The sequence below is a fragment of the Schistocerca gregaria genome, chromosome 6 (assembly GCF_023897955.1).
Source record: "Schistocerca gregaria isolate iqSchGreg1 chromosome 6, iqSchGreg1.2, whole genome shotgun sequence".
In the NCBI taxonomy this organism is placed as follows: domain Eukaryota; kingdom Metazoa; phylum Arthropoda; class Insecta; order Orthoptera; family Acrididae; genus Schistocerca; species Schistocerca gregaria.
The window spans coordinates 506,757,185-506,777,099 of NC_064925.1; positions in this window are offsets into that span (position 1 = coordinate 506,757,185).

The window sequence follows — 19,915 nt, forward strand, 5'->3', positions numbered from 1 at the left end:
ATTAAGTTTGTTTCAGAACAGAACAATAATTATATGTATTCAGTGAGTTATAAAACTTCGCTGAAAATCTTGCAAATTCCATTTAAAAAAATATTCAAAATATATGGTATTTGTTGCAACTCATGTAGAGTGGAATCTGTAGGATACCTAATTTTTGTGGTACAACATTATCTCATAGGAAAATGCAAAAATAATTTTACATTATGGAGGAATTTGGAAAGATGTAAAATTTCATTAATGTGCAAACAAATAGAGTAAATATTTGAGAAACATGAATCTCACACTTTGTGGCCAAAAATCAGAGTAACATTGCTGAAAATGTGGTACCACAAACTTCAGTCAACCCAGAAATTAGCCCTAATTCTTGGTTTATTATAACTGGATTAAATTCAAGTTTTTCCAAACAGCCACAAGTGGTGCTCTGTGTTTTATTGGCCAGTTTCGCCCTTTAATTTAACAAGAATATCATCAGAAATTCTGGAATTTGTAGTTTAATGTACAGCCAACTGCTGTACATTAATTTCACAGGAACATCACCAGAAACTGTAATTTCAGAGTTTTTGCTCATGCCCATGTTAAATTAAAGAGTGGAAATAGTAAATAAAACATACAATGTGGGAATTGTGGGTAGCTTCAAAAACATAATTACAACAGTCGCTGTTTCCTTTACAGGAAATTCCTGCTCTCTCTGTAACTGGATTCAACTGGCTCTGTCCTGAAAGGCAGGCAGTTTGCATACAGCCACCAGTTGAAGCTATATTTGGAGAGTGTTTGTGAAGCCTTAGTGGGGCCCATAGAAATAATTTTTTTTTTACCTATATCCCCAAATATTCCTGGACTGGTGAGCGCACTGAGCACAAAAGCTTTCTCTAAATCTACAAATCCTATAATTGTAGCTTTGCTTTTTTTAACCTATTTTCTAATATAAGTCATAGTGTCGGTATTGCCTTGAATGTTCCTATAAATCTCTGGAAAATCAAACTGATCACTTTCAAGGTTGGCTTCTCCAGTTTTTCCATTTTTCTGCAGATAATCTGAGTTAATATTTGTTACCACGACTTATTAAATTGATGTTCTAGCAGTATTCACATCTGCCAGAATATACTTTCTTTGGAATTGGAATTATTACATTCTTCTTGAAGTCTGGGGCTACTTCCCTTGTCTCACATATCTTGCACATCAGGTAGGAAAATTATGTCAGGGATCTCAATAATTCTGAGGGAATGTTGTCTACTCACTTTGTTTTGACTTAGGTCTTCCAGTGCTTCATCAAATTCTTCTCACAGTACCTTATCTGCATTCTCATTGTTTACCTATTCCTCTTCTATTTCTATATTGTTCCCAAGACTGTATCCATTAAGAAGAGTGATACTGTGATGACATTACAAACTTTCAGAGATGATGGAGAAGGGCAAATGTATCAATTTGAGGTAAGGGAAATTTGGTCTGGAAAAGACAAGAGTCACATGTTATGAACAAAAATTGTGCTGGTGCCTCTGGCAGGGGAATACATGTGCTGGTACTGTTGTTGCTAAGACTGTAGGGTAGTCAACTTCTAGGGGTGGTAGTGTGGAAGAAAATAAGAAACAATGCCCAGTAAACATAAGCTCTGAAGTGCATACCTAACGAGTGAGGAGCATTTGTTCATCTTAGCTAGGTACTGTGAAACAGGTGTCTTCTACTGAACAATTACCTACATCTCCTAAGGTGTGTATTTTAGAGCCCATATTTACTGGACTTTTTTCCTTGTATTGATCCATCAATCATGTTCTTTAGATATAAATTCTCTTTTGCCCATTTCCTTTGCTGCATTTTTTAATTTTCTCATCTGTCAAATAAATACAATTTCTCCTGTGTTGTCCAAGGATTTCTACTGTTTTTTTACATCTTTGATCCTCTCTTGCCTTCACCATTTCACCCCTCAGTGTTACCTTGTCATCTCATCCTGCGAACTCCTTTTTTTTTTTTTTTTTTGCAGATGACACAAACATTGCAATAAGTACCAAAGTAGCTGCTAATCAAATTTTGAAATTTTGACTGGCATTAATAAGTAATATAAAGCTAATTAACTGTCATTAAACTTTGATAAGATCCACTATATGCAATGCAGTTCAGAACCTGTAAGAGATTTGCTTCCAGCATGTGTATAACATGTGAAGACATGCAGCTCTAAGAGATTGACAGTGTTAAATTTCTGGGATTACAACTCGATAATAAATTCAGTTGGGAAGGGCATAATTGCTTAAGTGCCTAAAGTCTGTATTTGCCGTGAGAATAATGTCAGATGTAGGAGATATAAATATAAAAAAATTGCTTACTTTGCTTACTTTCATTCTATTATGTCATAGGGGATCATATTCTGGGGCAACTCATCAAACCAAGCAAAAGTTTTAGGGTGCAAAAGTATGTGATAAAAATCATTTGTGGTGTAAATTCAAAAACATCATGTAGAAACCTGTTCAAGGAACTTTGTATTCTAACTACTGATTCTCAGTATATTTATTCCTTAATGAAATTTGGTGCAAGTAACACATCTCTATTCCAACCAATAGCTCAGTACATAGTATCAATATTAGGAATAAGAACAATCTATATGAAGACCTAAAATCGCTTACCTTGGTACAAAAAGGGGTCCAATACCCAGGAAAACACATTTTTAATAAATTGCCAGCAACCATTAAAAACTTTGTTTCAGGTGAAGCACAGTTTAAACAGAGTTTGAAAGACGTTTTGATAGGTGACTCCTTCTACTCCATAGATGAATGTCTTGACAGAGACTGTTAAGCCAGCTTAAGTAAATATACCTGTTAGATTTCAGTTTTGACAGCAAATGGTCACAACAGTCAAGATTAGGTATTTTGTGTATGATAAATTTATTAATAGTGCATAACAGTGTTTGACTCTGACAGCATGTTAATTCTGTATATGTTAGCTGTTCCAGTTTACCGCATTGTACTCATTATGTCATACTTTTTGGCATGTTCCACACCCACGAGAATCATCTCTTTTTTTTTTTTTTAATCTATGGAATCAAATCTGAATCTAATCTAATCTAAGGCACATAGTAAGTGATAAATATTTTTCACCAGTATGATTATGTATCCTTTTGATCATTAGTAAATCTTGTAGATAAAATGTGTCGCAGATTGTTAAGAGGAGGAAGCAGCTCAACGGCAGAAAGAGACAAGCAATAGGTGAGTGGAGAATCATCACCAGAAGCAGAAGAGCTGGCCAACCAGAAATGCAGTAACAGCCATCTACTAAAACTGAACTATTGCTATGAGTACCAAAAGCACCATTCTTTTGTTGGAGTAAGGTGTTCCATAGCATTAAGTATGAAACTGGGGGCAACAAAGTTGATCTTTTGATCTTACAATGACCATTGTTGAGTCGATATAATGAACCATAACAGACAGAAGCAATGAACACCTAAGAGGTGAGTCAAATTCTGAGGATTCTATGAGACTGTCCAAGTGAATCTATGGTCCTATCTATGAATTTAAGCAACCATTGATTATCAGATAATTGTTTTTTTAGTTGTTTGATGGGGAAGATGGATTAAGTTATTAAAAGCTTTTTCAGGGTTACATGGTGGAGTTCAATTTCAGCAAATTTAATGACTAAATAACCAAAAAGTTTCATTGCTATAAAGTAAAAGACTGGTTCTTATTTTTTTCAGAGTTGGATCTGGCCAAAATGTAGTTGTAAGTAGAATCCACTCTATTTTGTAACAGATCGGTCTTAACTTTAAAAGGAAGGACAAGTTAATATAAAATAAAAAAGATCACAGTCATATCAGATGAACAAATAAATAATAATATTTCTTTTTGAAAGAAAACAGAGATTAAGCCATAAATCTTTGAAAACAAACAGCAAGAAAAAAAGTTAGAGAAAAATATTTATGTATGTCTTGAATGATTTCTCAGTTTTTAGAAAATGACTGTGTGTTAAGTTGTTGCATCTCTGACTGAAGCACTTCAAGGAAAATTCCCTATCAGGTGACAGGGAGTGTGCCAATTACATAGCTGAAACAATTAATTGTATGAAAGATTTTTTTAGTAAGTGCAAAAAATACATGTCCACATTGACCCATGACACAGAATGCACTGAAGTCTTTGCTTCATGTAAAGATGAACCCTCCCTTCACTCACCAGCACTGCATGTTGCTAATAATATTCCCACAGAGGGACCCCCCTCCCTCACAAGTGCCACAGCATGGAGCACTGGAGGGAGATGGGAGACGAGTGCTGCATAGTCCTTTGAGAGATCTAGTGTGCACAAGTGTGTGTGACCAGCTGTGTTGTAGCTGACTGCATTGCAAGGCACAGCTGGACCATTTATTGGAGTCATGTTGTGTGTGATGCTGGTAGGGAACCAGGTGGGGTGGAAGGTACATGGTGCACCCATACCTAGACATAGGTAACACGTTTTATGGTGGAGGGAGAAATGCCAGAGATATCATTTATGTGGTGGAATCATTCTTGTCTTGGGGTGGTGGTGTATGTGGCAGTTGTGAGAGGACCTTCAGGCAGGTGACAGTGAGAAAACCATTTGCTGAAAGGTAAGACAAAATGAAAGCATAGTCAATGTCACTGGGAGGTTATTCGTGTGGTCGATGCATTGAATTTGGGCAATGTCCCATATGGTCATGTTATCATTGCAAGTTTTGAGGCAGAGGTGGTTATGGATTAGCTTAATAGTGATGTCATCTGGGTTGAAGGCACTGAGATCAAGCTGCATGGTGGTGGCATGTGATATGTTGGGAGTTACCACCTATGTGTCAGACAGTGATGATAGTCATAGTCGTTGTTCGTACTGCCATTGTTGATATTCTCATTCAAAACCAAAGCTGGTTTCAAATGGTTAATTGAAATGGTTACTGGCTTCTCATTAATCAGAATGTTGAACACACATATGTGTCCTTTAAGGACTTTGCCAAGACCTGTGAACGGTGCCTGTAATGCTGGTCAGATCGTGTTGTCTCATAGCTTGACATGTTTACAATTCGCGAGCACTTTATTAACAAAGATCCCAGGTTTCAAGTGGGTGGCTAGGGGTGATATGTGCATCTGTCAGATCTGGTTTTTCACTCATTGAACTAGGACAGGCAGAGATCTGTCTGTTCATTGTCAGTCATGGTCTTTGGGCATTGTTGAAAAAATAAGGGTATTACCTAAATAAGCAGAGCAGTAATCGAAATGGAAAAGAATCCCAATGACGATGCGTTACCTCATATGGGTGGCATTTTTTAATCCGTTCAGCATGAAAAGGTATTCAAAAAGACCAAATGCCATGATAATCACAATTTTTGTGGTCATCTTTATGAACAGGAGTTTGTAGATAAGCCATTTTACAATCAATTACACTTGAAATATTTGTGACTGCTAATGAGTGCATAAAGTCTTGTATATTGGTAGTGGATAGCTGTCACGCACTGTATGGGTATTGTGAATCCTGCAGTCACCAAAGAGTCATAAAGTTCCATTTTTTCAGTACTAATTTGACTGGTGATGCCCTTGGGTTGTCAGGTAGGTGAACAATGCCTGCTTGTAACATTTCATCGATCGCCACCTTAGTGGTGTCATGTGGTTTGCTTTGTGGTGTACAGGTGGCCTAGCGGTTATGATATGATGCAGCATGCCATTATTTATTACACACTTGCACTATCATGGTGGATAGTAAAGAGAGTGGTAGGAGGTGGGGGGGAGAGGGGGGGGGGGGGGTGAAGCCTGCATCCAAGACACTGCAGAGTGAGACAGTGTATGTGGTAATATACCTAATGTTGCTGTATGTGCTCAGTGTCATTGGTCGCATTGCAGTCGAGAGCATGGATGGCGGGGTATGGTCGGTCAAAGAGGGTGGGGTTGTGTGCATTTCCTCATGTCCATTAAAGTGGCAGGTTTGCGAAGTGGCCTTGATGTGCTCACATGCTAGTGCAAGTGCAGCTGATGTTTGCTTGATGTGTTGTAGAAGTGACACGTTTGGGGTGTGGACTGTATCAACGGTTGCATGACAGTCATCGTAAAGCTAATGTGTCTCACAAGGTTCCTGTGCCATTGTGACACAGAGCTTGAGTGTGTTGATGTAAGTGGGGTCATCGTCACACTGTGCAGATGGACACTGTGTTGTGTCATGGAGGGAAGAGGCTGTCAGGGCAAACTGCTCTGGGATGCAGTGCTCCATATCATGGTGCAAAGAGTGCTGGAAGTCTAGTGAGATGCAGAAGTGGTGTAGAAATCAGTTCCCAATTATTGGCTTCAGGATGTCAGTGACGTACAAAGTCCATGTGAGCTGGTGTTGAGGCAACAATTGCAAGGAGCATATGGGGGATCCATGGACGGTGATCTGGGATTTATTGCATGCATGGAGCTGTAGCAATGATATTTTGTCACCTGCTGATGTGCTCTCCAACAGTTAGGAGCTAATGTCTCTTCCAGTGTCCACCAAAAAGTGCTTACATCAGTTGAGGTTGAAGATAAACAGTCAAGTCACCCACATGTGCACTCACGGTGGTGTGTATTTGGGTCCCCTGTAGTGGCTGTCAGTTGCTTAGGATCTTCATGCAGCCCTATGCACCTATTTCAGGCTACATTTGAAGTTTAGGGAACTGCAGGTGGAGGGAAGGGGGGGAGGGGGGGTTGGCAGTAGTTTCATGCAGCATTTCCAAATTGGGCACGGCACCAGCTGTGATGTGACCCTGAGGCAGCAGCGAAGTTTAGTGTAGTGTTGACCACTGCAAATGTTGCGCTGTGCACACTGCTGACCAGGTTCGGTGCAGTGAAGTCACTTTCATCTGTCCTTGGCCCTGCTTGGGGTGGGCCAGGGCAGGAAACAGGCACCCTGGTGGTAGCATGTGCTGACAGTGCTGTGCCCCTGTAATTTATATAGTGCATATGCTGTAATAACATAAACATTCTGTCGACCAGAGCTGAAAATCTCTCTAAAGGTTCAGCTTCAAGTGATATAGTCAATTGTAGTGGATAAAGTGTCACTAGAAGCCTTCCTAAAAGACAATTTCCATTCCTTTCGAACTGACTACGTGAATGTAGACGAGATGTGGCTCAAATTCAAAGATATAGTAGCAACAGCAATTGAGATATTCATACCTCATAAATTGGTAAGAGATGGAACGGATCCCCCGTGGTACACAAAAAAAGGTCCGAACGCTGTTGCAGAGGCAATGGAAAAAGCATGCAAAGTTCAGAAGTACGCAAAATCCCAAAGATGGGCTAAAATTTACAGACGCGCGAAATTTGGCATGTACTTCGATGCGAGATGCCTTTAATAGGTTCCACAACGAAACATTGTCTCAAAATTTGGTAGAAAATCCGAAGAAATTCTGGTCATATGTAAAGTACACAAGCGGCAAGACGCAGACAATACCTTCGTTGCGCAGTGCCGATGGTACTGTTATTGACGACTGTGCCGCTAAAGTGGAGTTATTGAATGCAGTTTTCCGAAATTCCTTCACCAGGGAAGACGAATGGAATATTCCAGAATTTGAAACACGAACATCTGCTAGCATGAGTTTCTTAGAAGTAGATACGTTAGGGGTTGCGAAGCAACTCAAATCGCTTGATACGGGCAAGTCTTCAGGTCCAGATTGTGTACCGATTAGGTTCCTTTCAGATTACGCTGATACTATAGCTCCCTACTTAGCACTCATATACAACCGCTCGCTCACCGATAGATCTGTACCTACAGATTGGAAAATTGTGCAGGTTGCACCAGTGTTCAAGAAGGGTAGTAGGAGTAATCCATTTAACTACAGACCTATATCATTGACGTCGGTTTGCAGTAGGGTTTTGGAGCATATACTGTATTCAAACATTATGAATCACCTCGAAGGGAACGATCTATTGACACGTAATCAGCATAGCTTCAGAAAACATCACTCTTGTGCAATGCAGCTAGCTCTTTATTCGCACGAAGTAATGGCCGCTATCGACAGGGGATCTCAAGTTGATTCCGTATTTCTAGATTTCCGGAAAGCTTTTGACACCGTTCCGCACAAGCGACCTCTAATCAAGCTGCGGGCCTATGGGGTATCATCTCAGTTGTGCAACTGGATTTGTGATTTCCTGTCAGGAAGGTTCGTAGTAATAGACGGCAAATCATCGAGTAAAACTGAAGTGATAGGGAAGCGTCCTGGGACCTCTGCTGTTCCTGATCTATATAAATGACCTGGGTGACAATCTGAGCAGTTCTCTTAGATTGTTCGCAGATGATGCTGTAATTTACCGTCTAGTAAGGTCATCCGAAGACCAGTATCAGTTGCAAAGCGATTTAGAAAAGATTGCTGTATGGTGTGTCAGGTGGCAGTTGACGCTAAATAACGAAAAGTGTGAGATGATCCACATGAGTCCCAAAAGAAATCCGTTGGAATTCGATTACTCGATAAATAGTACAATTCTCAAGCCTGTCAATTCAACTATGTACCTGGGTGTTAAAATTACGAACAACTTCAGTTGGAAGGACCACATAGATAATATTGTCGGGAAGGCGAGCCAAAGGTTGCGTTTCATTGGCAGGACACTTAGAAGATGCAACAAGTCCACTAAAGAGACAGCTTACACTACACTCGTTCGTCCTCTGTTAGAATATTGCTGCGCGGTGTGGGATCGTTACCAAGTGGGATTGATGGAGGACATCGAAAGGGTGCAAAAAAGGGCAGCTCGTTTTGTATTATCACGTTATAGGGGAGAGAGTGTGGCAGATATGATACATGAGTTGGGATGGAAGTCATTACAGCATAGACGTTTTTCGTCGCGGCGAGACCTTTTTACGAAATTTCAGCCACCAACTTTCTCTTCCGAATGCGAAAATATTTTGTTGAGCCCAACCTACATAAGTAGGAATGATCATCAAAATTAAATAAGAGAAATCAGAGCTCGAACAGAAAGGTTTAGGTGTTCGTTTTTCCCGCTCGCTGTTCGGGAGTGGAATAGTAGAGAGATAGTATGATTGTGGTTCGATGAACCCTCTGCCAAGCACTTAAATGTGAATTGCAGAGTAGTCATGTAGATGTAGATGTAGTTGTGGTAGCAGTCTAAATCCAGAGTTCCACTGAGCAACACCCAGCATAAAGTTAACATCCAGCGTAGATCAAACTTGTTCTCAAAGCTGTGAGGCATTCTGTTATTCAACTGTTCATCATAGGTATCCTGCTTAACTGATGTTTGGGTGTCTTGGAGAGCCAAGTAGCAAGCTGTTTTGGCTGTGTCGTACTTGTTGTGGGAAGGTGGTGTTAAAGATGATGTCACTCGGTGGCAGCTTGTGCTCACTTTCATTGATGGGGCAGACATAAAAAGTTAGTAAACTTTCACTGGTTTTCCATATATTTTTGTAGGTGTGTGAGGTAAGGCTGTGGTGACACATTTGAATAATTTTATGGGTTTGGAGCTATTTGAGTTCAAACTGAAGTTTCCCAGCTCTCCTTCTGCTGATGTTCATACTTATTTATACTTATTTTGTAGTCTGATTATGGTGTAAAAATCAAAATGGTGTAATGTTGAGATGAAGCAGGTAGCTTCTTCTCCATTGAGAACACAACAGAGAGCAGATACAGGAACCTCCTGGTTTTTGCTTTATGGCCAGGGGCAAAAACAACTCTGGGAAAAACCTATGCTAGGAGTGGCTTCACATATATTTACCCAACTAGCATATTAACTAATGAGGTCTCTATCCTGGAAGGTTACTTACAAGTAGTTGTGCAAGGCTGTTCTTCTGATTGGCAAAAATATCAATTACTCAGTTGCTGTAGTTTGGAATTTCAGTGATTTACTCCATATGAATGGAGCAGGTTTCCCTGACTCATGTTGTCCCTGAGGAAGGTTTTAATTCTTTTTAAAGTGCTGAAACTGATCTCTGCTCCTGCTGTTGAAGCAAGTGCAGATTGTGCAATTTGTAAAGTTTTGTGCACTTCAGTGAATGGTTCTTCAAAGGAATGTTTCACAAGAAATATGAACAGCTCACAAACTGATGCCATACCTTTAAACACATGGTTGTGATAAATCATTGACAGTTCATTTTTCAATTTGTCACGGCAAATAAAGGCACTGTAAGTTAATGGAAATGTCTTGTCTAAATTGGCTGGGAAATGCTGTTAGAAAGATGCAATGTTTTTTGGAACAATAATTTCGAGGCTACTGAATATAAGAGAGTTTTTGAATCTTCTTTTCAGTTGGTTGGTTAAAATATTACACACATCTTTGGCATCTGCTATCAGATTAGGTTCAGTGCTACATTTGGAATATTTTCTTAAAGAAGCAAAACATTCATCTTCGGAAAATTGATACCTTTGAATATTTTCTCCTATTTCAGAATCAGTTGACTCACAATTACATAGTGCACTGGATGTAGTAACAGCAATTGCACTGTGCATCTGACTGTTTATATGAAACACTAACATGTTTCATAATGTTGTAAAAAAAAATTTAGAAGGAGCAGAAAATCTGGATTCCGAATCAAATTTCTTAAAGCAAATGCTTCTCTTATTGTAACATCATCCTAAGAATCTTCTTCCTCAATCTTATCAAAACATTCCAATGAGTGTAATTTGTTTTTTTTTTTTTTTTTTTTTTTTTTTTTTTTTTTTTAACATTAGTTTCTATGTGAAACTGTTAAGTTCCATCTAGTTAAAGACACTGAAGGAATTCACTTGTTGCAAAGGGTCTGTAACAAAGAACTTCACTTAGGCAATGAAGAGAAAAACATTGTAAATCCAGAAATATTTGTTAGGTACAACCTAACAGATTTTATGTTTTTGCTTCAAGCATTCTGACTAACCAAATTCATTCAGTGTACATAACAGTGGACATACTCGACATATGGTAAAGTACTCTGCATGAGAGTCTATACACCTCCATGACTGCTGCTTATTACTGGGGCACCACTGTAAGCCTGAGCAATGAGTTTTTCTTGACTGCTGAAAGGTTCCAGACTTATTTTTAGAATCTCACTAAGCCCATATGCTGTCCTATCACTAAAAGTTTCAAAGGAAATGAATCATTCAACAGGTTTCTTTCCCTTAATATACCACAGTGTAATGACAGACTGATTTCTGCATATAATATCTCTTGTTTCATCTTCCTGCACAAAAACGAAAGTGGCAGCTTTAATGTTTTTAAGCAGTTCTTCACTATAAACTTTATACATACTATCTAAAAGTTGGCCTTGTTGGCCGAATGCTTATTTTTTGACAGTCCTTTTGTTGTGCCTATCTGCGACTTAGCATCTCTGCTATATGGCAAGTAGCAACTATCCTTTTTATAATACTGTTACATTTCATCCTGGATTTTCATTTTCTTTTTACATACAGAAGCAATAGAACTGCTTAAGTTATCATCTAACATGCTGTCAAGATTTCCTAGAAGAGATAACAAATCTAAGAAATTGCCACAGTTTGCTGACTCCCATTTATCATTGTGAGCCCTTAGTGCTAATTCATGAACTCCACAAAACAAGCTCTCTACTATTCTGTTTAAAATGTGTCTACTCTTTGTAACTATTTCATTAAGTTTCTGAACTGACATTTTATATGCCAAGTCAATCTGAGCAGCAACATTAATTGTGCCAAATATTTTGTATTTACAAGCATTTTCTAAATGTGGTCAACTTTCTTCATGTTTCTTAATTAGTTCACTTAAATGCTTTACATGTTTACAGTCAACTGTTGTCCACAGTCCTTGGCCACCAAATAACACACAATAGAAAAAAAAATTGTTTCTGTTTATTCACTGTTAATAAGACTTTTTACAGAACCATATGTTGCAAAAAATTCTCTTCTTCTTTCTGTCAGGCTGAGACATCAAGAAATATTTTGATTGATGTGAGCCTAACCACTTGATTTCCAGCTTCTCTTTCATACTTAATAAATGAAAGAGTGCTTTCATTAAACAATCTACTTTTTTTATTATAAAATAACTGTACAAACACTCGAGTTTCGACCACACAACTCCAGAATACGGGACACTACTGAGAGGTGTTCTCATTTGCTGTTTTACACATTTCCTGTTGATCAATGGCAGTAGGGAGGAGGGGAAGGACAGTAGTAAGGCACGTGACAGCAACTACAATTAGGTGCTGCAGGCTCAAGATGGCTGCCAGCAAACACTTCAAAGGCTTGTGTACAATCTACGATAAAATGATTGCAGCACTGCATTGATATCAATGGCCATCACTTAGAAACCTTCTGTAAATGGACATTCATACCACCTTTGTGACCTTCATTGACCTTCAAAGACCTTACTGTTGCGCATCATTGGATTCGTCTCAATAGTCACTATCAGAAAATAAGTACCAAACTATAGCATCCCTTTTTAAAAAACAAAGTTGACCTTTCTAATGCGACCCCACCTAGCAATAAAAACCGATGTCATATTATCACCCCCGTTGTCCCATGCAACTTATGTCCCAAAAACTTTTAAGCTCCTATCTTACTTCTGGAGTTATTCTTGATGGCAATGGTTAGTGACTCACCCTGTATAGCAGAATGTTATTTTTCTAATGGTCTTTGTTATGACTGGGGTGAGAGTTAAAAACTTTGCTACATAGCAGTTCAAATTAATTTTAGGTTTTTCATGGATGTAGTGGTCTGATATGCTCTCTAATTAAATAATGTACATTGGTGAACCATGTACATTTTGTGTTATACGGCTTCATAAAATACATTTATTTATTCTGCAAAACTAAGGAAGTCAGCACACTACACTCTTAGACAAAATGTGAGATGCAGTGACTGAACTGAAACATGTGGGCTTAGGAGCCCACCTACATCTACATCTATATTCTGCAAACCATTGTGAGGTGCATGGCACAGGGAACATCCTATTGTACCAGTTATCAGGTTTTCTTCATGTTCCATTCGGTATGGAGCATGGGAAGAATGATTGTTTGAATGCCTCTGTGCATGCAGTAATTATTCTAATCTTACCATCATGATCCCTATGTGAGTGATAGGTAGGGGTTGTAGTGCGTCCCTAGAGAAATCAGTTAAAGCCGGTTCTTGAAACTTTGCTAATAGACTTTCTCGGGATAGTTTACGTCCATCTTCAAGAGTCTGCCAGTTCAGTTCCTTCGGTATCTCTGTGACATTCTCCAAGAGATTAAACAAACCTGTAACCATTTGTTATACCCTTCTCTATATACATTCAATAGCCCCTTTAGTCCTACGTGTTATGGGTACCAAGCACTTGAACAATATTCTAGAACTGGTTGCATGAGTGATTTGTAAGCAACCTCTTTTGTAGACTGATTGCACTTACCCAGTATTCTACCAATAAACTGAAGTTTACTACCTGCTTTAGCCATCACTGAACCTATGTGATCATTCCATTTCATATCCCTATAAAGACTTGCATCCAGGTATTTGTATGAGTTGTCCAACTCCAACAATGACTCACTGATATTATAGTCGTAGGATACAATGGTTTCTTTTTTTTGTGAAGGACACAGTTTTATATTTATTTCTGGACATTTAAAGTAAGTTGCCAATCTCTGCACTGTGTTGAAATCCTAACAAGATCTGATCGCATACTTATGCAGCTTCTCTCAGATATATGTAACAGAAGAATTTTATGAAACGTTATTGACATGATTGAACAAATGTATTCACTATCAAGATTTACAGTTCTTTAAGTATTTGGATAAACAGTTTGCTACATAAAAAATAATTTAGATGTTTCACATTACTTAAATTACTGCAAGCATATATTCTTGCCGTAAAATTTAGTTAACTGGTAATTCAGAACACATGAGTAAGGAAATATATACTTTCAATTTTAATTATGTAATAATTTTTGTTGCTAATATATTCACAGTATCTTATTTCAGTAACTGGCATTATACAACTGTTATTTCTCTAACAAATAACTTGGAAGTGCAATTTCAGAAACTTCTGTCAAACTGATTTTCAGGAATTTTCTTTGAAGGTAGATTAGTACATAAAGTAATGAGTGATTTGATTTGATTTGATTGATTTATTGATCCATTTCATCTGCAGCTGCACAATGTGGAAGAGATATTTGGACTTTTTTTTGTTAATATTAACGGTTTTACATATAGAATTTGATATCCAGCAGAAAGCCATTTCTAAGCATAATGTCAATTATAAACTCATATTCTAGTGACACGGCAATGTTAGCAGTAATTTGTGAAACACTATTTCTATTGGCTACCTGTTTATTGGGATGTGCATCTTCCCAAGCATCAAACAGTTCATAATAGCATTTCCTGATCTACCACATTACAGTCAACAAGCGTGACAGGCAACAACTTGCAGAGTATCTAAGTAGTAAACATCAAATACTCACATGGAGATGAAAAGGTGAAGCACAAATGGGTATTACTGAAAAGTGCTGTATAATATGCCTTAGAGAAGTATATGCTAAGCAAAGCTGTGATTTGGAAAAGAACTGTTGTACTTCAATAGCCATGTTTGAAAGTTTCTGTGAAAGCAAAGTGTCTCCAGTTTAAGTGGCATCAAGGCCTGGAAAAGAAACAAAAGCTGAATGAACACAAAATAAGCACAAAGAAAGTAATATGAGAAGTATCCACTGAATTTCAAAGTAACATTTTGCCAAATGATGTGGCTACAAATTAAAAGTAGTTTTGGTCTTCTGTAAAGTCAGCAAGCAGATTGAAATAAGCTATTTAGTAGGTCACTGACCTTACTTAAACAGAAGATGATAGAAAGAAGGCAGAAGCACTGAATTCAATCTTCTGAAATTGTTTCACTAGTGAAGACCATGAATGCTGGAGTGGAAGATACTGAGTTAAGTGATCACCCAGAGGAAAGGCAACTGGACTGGATGAGGTATGTAAGATTAATTACTTGGTGGTAGACCATTCTTTCTCTGAAGCACCTTTAAGCTTATAATCTCTTGTTAAAATCTGTTTAACTAAATTCAGAAATAACAGACACACTATCCTAGGTTTTATGCTCACTTATTGGCATATTTACTCTGATTTGTATTACCACTGAATGATAATTAACGCCAGCCGCGGTGGCCGTGCGGTTCTGGTGCTGCAGTCCGGAACCACGGGACTGCTGCGGTCGCAGGTTCGAATCCTGCCTCGGGCATGGGTGTGTGTGATGTCCTTAGGTTAGTTAGGTTTAAGTAGTTCTAAGTTCTAGGGGACTTATGACCTAAGATGTTAAGTCCCATAGTGCTCAGAGCCATTTGATAATTAACAACAAATTATTTATCATTGAACTAGTGATCCTTGTCTAATCTGAACAGTCAACTTCCATCAAAACAGTGCTACTAGCCAACTAAGACAAGCTATCTTATATCTCAGTATCTGTCAGTGGTTTAATAATGCATGTAAAGTGATCCATTACTAACGCCTCTCTTCATATCACTTTTGCAGATCACTGATTGAGTGTCCACTGACTTCATACATAACATGTCCGTATTATTATCCTCTCATCAAGGTTCATGATCTAAAAATTATATACATAATTGTTTCTCACACTAAAGTTCGCAACAGTTCACAACAGAGTAAAGGTCTCATGCACCTATTTGTTCAATTATATGCAAATAATCCCTTACTTTTGAAATAAGTAACACTGAAATATTACCCATGCAATTTCAACACAGAAGAGTTAATCATTAAGTATTTCAATGCAAACTTTTTATGCATAATTGAGAACACTGGCATGTAGATGTTAGCAGTGTGCTAGGTAGATGCACATTTTTTGCAAGTATGCAGTTGTTAACTGACTGAAATATAGTCACCAACCTAGTTACATACACTATGTGACCAAAAGTATCCGGACATCTGGTTGAAAATGCCTCAAAAGTTTGTGGTGCCCTCCATTGATAATGCTGGAATTCAATATGGTGTTGGCTCACCCTTAGCCTAGATGATAGCTTCCACTCTCTCAGGCATACATTCAATCAGATGCAGGAAGGTTTCTTGGGGACTGGCAGCTGCTTCTTCATGGCGTGCTGCACCAAGGAGGTACTGATGTTGGTCAGTGAGGCCTGGTACGAAGTTGGCAGTCCAAAATATCCCAAAGGTGTTCTATAGAATTCACTTCAGGCCAGTCCATTACAGGGATCTTATTGTCATGTAACCACTCCACCACAGGTTGTGCATTATCAACAGGTGCTTGATAGTGTTCAAAGATGCAATCTCCATACCCAAATTGCTCTTCAGCAATGGGGAGCAAGAACGTGCTTAAAATGTCAACGTAGGCTTGTTCTGTGATAGTGCCACACAAAACAACAAGGAGTGTAAGCTCTCTCCATGAAAAACATGACCACACCATAAAACCACGCTCTCCAAATTTTACTGTTGGCGCTACACACACTGGCAGATGACATTCACTGGGCAATTGTCATACCCATATTCTGCCATCAGATCGCCACATTGTGTACCGTCATTTGGCACTCCACAAAACAATTTTCCACTGTTCAATTGTCCACTGTTTATGCTCCTTACAACAAGCAAGATGTCATTTGGCACTTACTGTGATGTGGGACTTATGAGCAGCCGCTTGACCATGCAGTCCAAGTAGAGATGTCCACGCCATTACTTATGCTGAAAGAGGAGAGACAATAACAGTTATTGCATGCTGCAATGGTGAGGGAAATTTCTTACAATCTTACTTCATTTACAAAGGAGTGAATAAAAACAAGACGCTGAAGACAACATGCCTCCAGGATCAGTTGTTATGAGGAGAGAAACCGCTTATGTCAACAGTGATATTTTCTGTGGCCTGGTTCAAAAACCATTTCCTTCCTACAAAGGTGCCTGACCCTGCTCTGCTTCTTTTAGATGATCCTGCCTCTCATATGAATTGTGTCACCGTTTTGGATATAGCTGTTGAAAATGAAATGTCAATAATTTGTTTACCTAGCCACACAACACACTTTTTACAGCCACTAGACCGATCATTTTTCAAGCCGCTGAAATCCTACTATAAAGAGGCTTCCCATGGATAGTAGGTAATGCAAACAAAGACAGAAGAATTAAAAGGCAGCAATTTGGAAAGTTTCTCTTCAAAGCATGGACTTGCGCTGCCACTGTTCAGATTGGTGTATCCAGATTTACAGCTACTGGAATCATCCTGCTTGACAGAGCAGTAATTCCAAACCATGCCTTTGTTTCAGACATTAATAATACTGAACACCTAACTACTGCAGACTCCAGATGAGCCTTCAACATCAAGATCTGAAGAAAATGTTTTAAGAGAACACCCTCCTACCTGCAAACACTGCACAAATTTGGCTACTCATCAACCAACTGACCAAGGCAGCTGCTGTGTAAATGACAATTCAGTGACACCTCATGGAGAGACTCCATCAAAATTGCTGGAAAATATTTCAGCTGTTCCTGTACTGACTCAGAGAAATCAATCCACAAGAAAGCACCCACCAACAAATATAACATTTGACGATTTCATAGCAATGAAAAGAAAGAAAATCACTGAAAGAAACAAGAAAGGAAAAGCTCTAACCCACAAAAATGTAGCAGCTAAAAGAAATCAAATCAGCAAAACCAGAGGGAAAAACCACCAAAGAGGCATCTGTTTGAAGACTCAGTTTCAGAAGAAGATGATGATGATATTTCTCCCCCATGGTAGTTCCTCTGATGAATTTAATTTAGAAGAAAACAAATGTGTAGAGTGCCTTGAACTTTATCAAGAAACAATGTCTACCTCTGTCTGGATTCAATGTGTAGGATGTTCTAGGTGGCTTCATGAATCATGCACTCTCTATGAGAACACCTGTTGTTTGTGGGGACGACTTAAAAATAAACTTGAAAAACAAAAATCAAAGTGAATGTCATTTTCAATGTATTTTGCCATTGGCCATCTGTCCCTCCATTCTACAGCTTCTTGCCCGCCACTTACTAATTAATTGAAATTTACAAGCCTTTGTACAACATAAGAATGTTCCTTTGTTATAAAGTTTTTGTAATGCGATGGTGTCTATAATAAAATATAATGATCAAACCATCAATCTTGCCTAATTTTATTGCAATTTAAGTGTTTATATATTGACAAAAATAAATTTGAAAAATGTGCTGCATCTGTCCCACCTTTACCTAATATACAGGGTGTACACAAAGCCTGGGAACACTTTCAATTATTTACTGCACAAGAACTAAACATTGTGCAGATGTCATACATATTGCATTTTGAAGAGAAACTCTGAAAGTTTTTTTTACAAACATTTGACATGCAACAATTGGACTTCTTATGAAAGTCACTCACACGCACTCCAAATTCACTTCATTCACACTGGAATGTCTGTTTCTCTTTGCTGGGCACAAGCAACCTGTCATAACAAATTTGCTGTGCCAGTGATAAATGGGCTTCCTTGGTGCTGGTTTCTTACCGTACTTGGTTCTAAACATCCGTTGAACAGCTGTAGCCCACTTGTTTTTATCAAACTCCAACACACAGAAAGCTCGCTCCACATCTGAAATTGCCACGTTTCCAACTAGGGCTGACTATTAGCAAATTACCAAACTATGCTGTGACGGTATACATGAAAAAAGTAACTTTCAGGGTTTCTCTTCAAAATGACATATGTATGATATCTGTACAATGATTGGTTCCTGTGCAATAAATAATCAGAAGTGTTTCCAGACTTTATGTACACCCTGTATTTTAGTCTATAATCACTATTTATTTTGCTGACAAGCCAGTTTTCAAACTAAATAAATTGTAACTATAGACTAAAACATATACTTTTTCAATATTAAGCAGGGAACACTCCAAATATTGCAAAACACTGGAAAATGCTAACTGTGTAATATAAATAAATGTTAGTTTATAATACTGTAAGTGTCATATTCAGTAGAGTTGTTGACCTACTGTGGCCAACAATAATTTGGTTACACTATATGACAGATACTTAGAAAAGTACCTAAGCTCAAGCTACTATTTGATTGATGCACAATGCACCTATGTGGTGGATTGCCTACTTTCATGTACAGTTTCCAGCCTCATAAAAATTTGTTTAAACAAATGCATTATCCAATTCAGGAAAATTAAGGTAGTAAAAGTCTAGTATCAAACTTGGGAATTAAGTATGATGAAGGGCTAAAATGATGAAAGTATTTTAGGACATGGCAAAACTTTGATTACAGATATTTCCTTATTAATCATATTTTGGGAGAGCCAAAATGTTTACTGTAATGAGTGAAATTATGGTTATCCACAAAATTAGGTCTTTTAGTGTATATCCTGTTAGCAGTCCAGTTTTTTCATGTTTTGTGTAAAAACTTCATTAGTGTGCTATTATGGAATAAGTTTTGTTCTTTTTTCATGTATATTAGTATTGTGTGTCATTGGGGCATGGACACTTAGAAATTGCCAAGGTGACTGATCCACAGCCAGATCTGATGGAGGAAGCTGTGGGTCAAACGAGAGCAGGGGTTACATGCCTTCCAGGACTCCACAGTGCAGTGAGTGAAAAGTGTATCACACTATAAAATGTTGAAATAAGTACTTTACAAATTTGTGTAAATTGTGTTTACAAAGAAACTTTCTTTAGAAAATATGAAACTGTAAGTTAAATCAAAAATATATACATAAAATTGTAATGTTTTTCATTTCTGTAAAATATATTTGTTTTGCAATCTGGAGTCATAACTAGTACCAATTTTTACTTTTATATTTGGATTTACTGCTTTTTGTGTTGTGTGGAATTTGTATATGTGATATTAAGTAATATAAAATCAAATGTTTGAAAAGGATAGTTGCTACTCACCATAGAGCTGAGATACTGCGTCACAGATACTAACTATAGAGTATATATACAATAAAGTTTCATTTAGTGTGTGATTGTTAAGTTAAGAGTATGAAAGTGCTATTCAAGCCCTTAATGATTTTCAAATTAAAATCAATTTCTTAATTTTCTCAATATATGATTATTCAAAAACTGTACTATTTCAG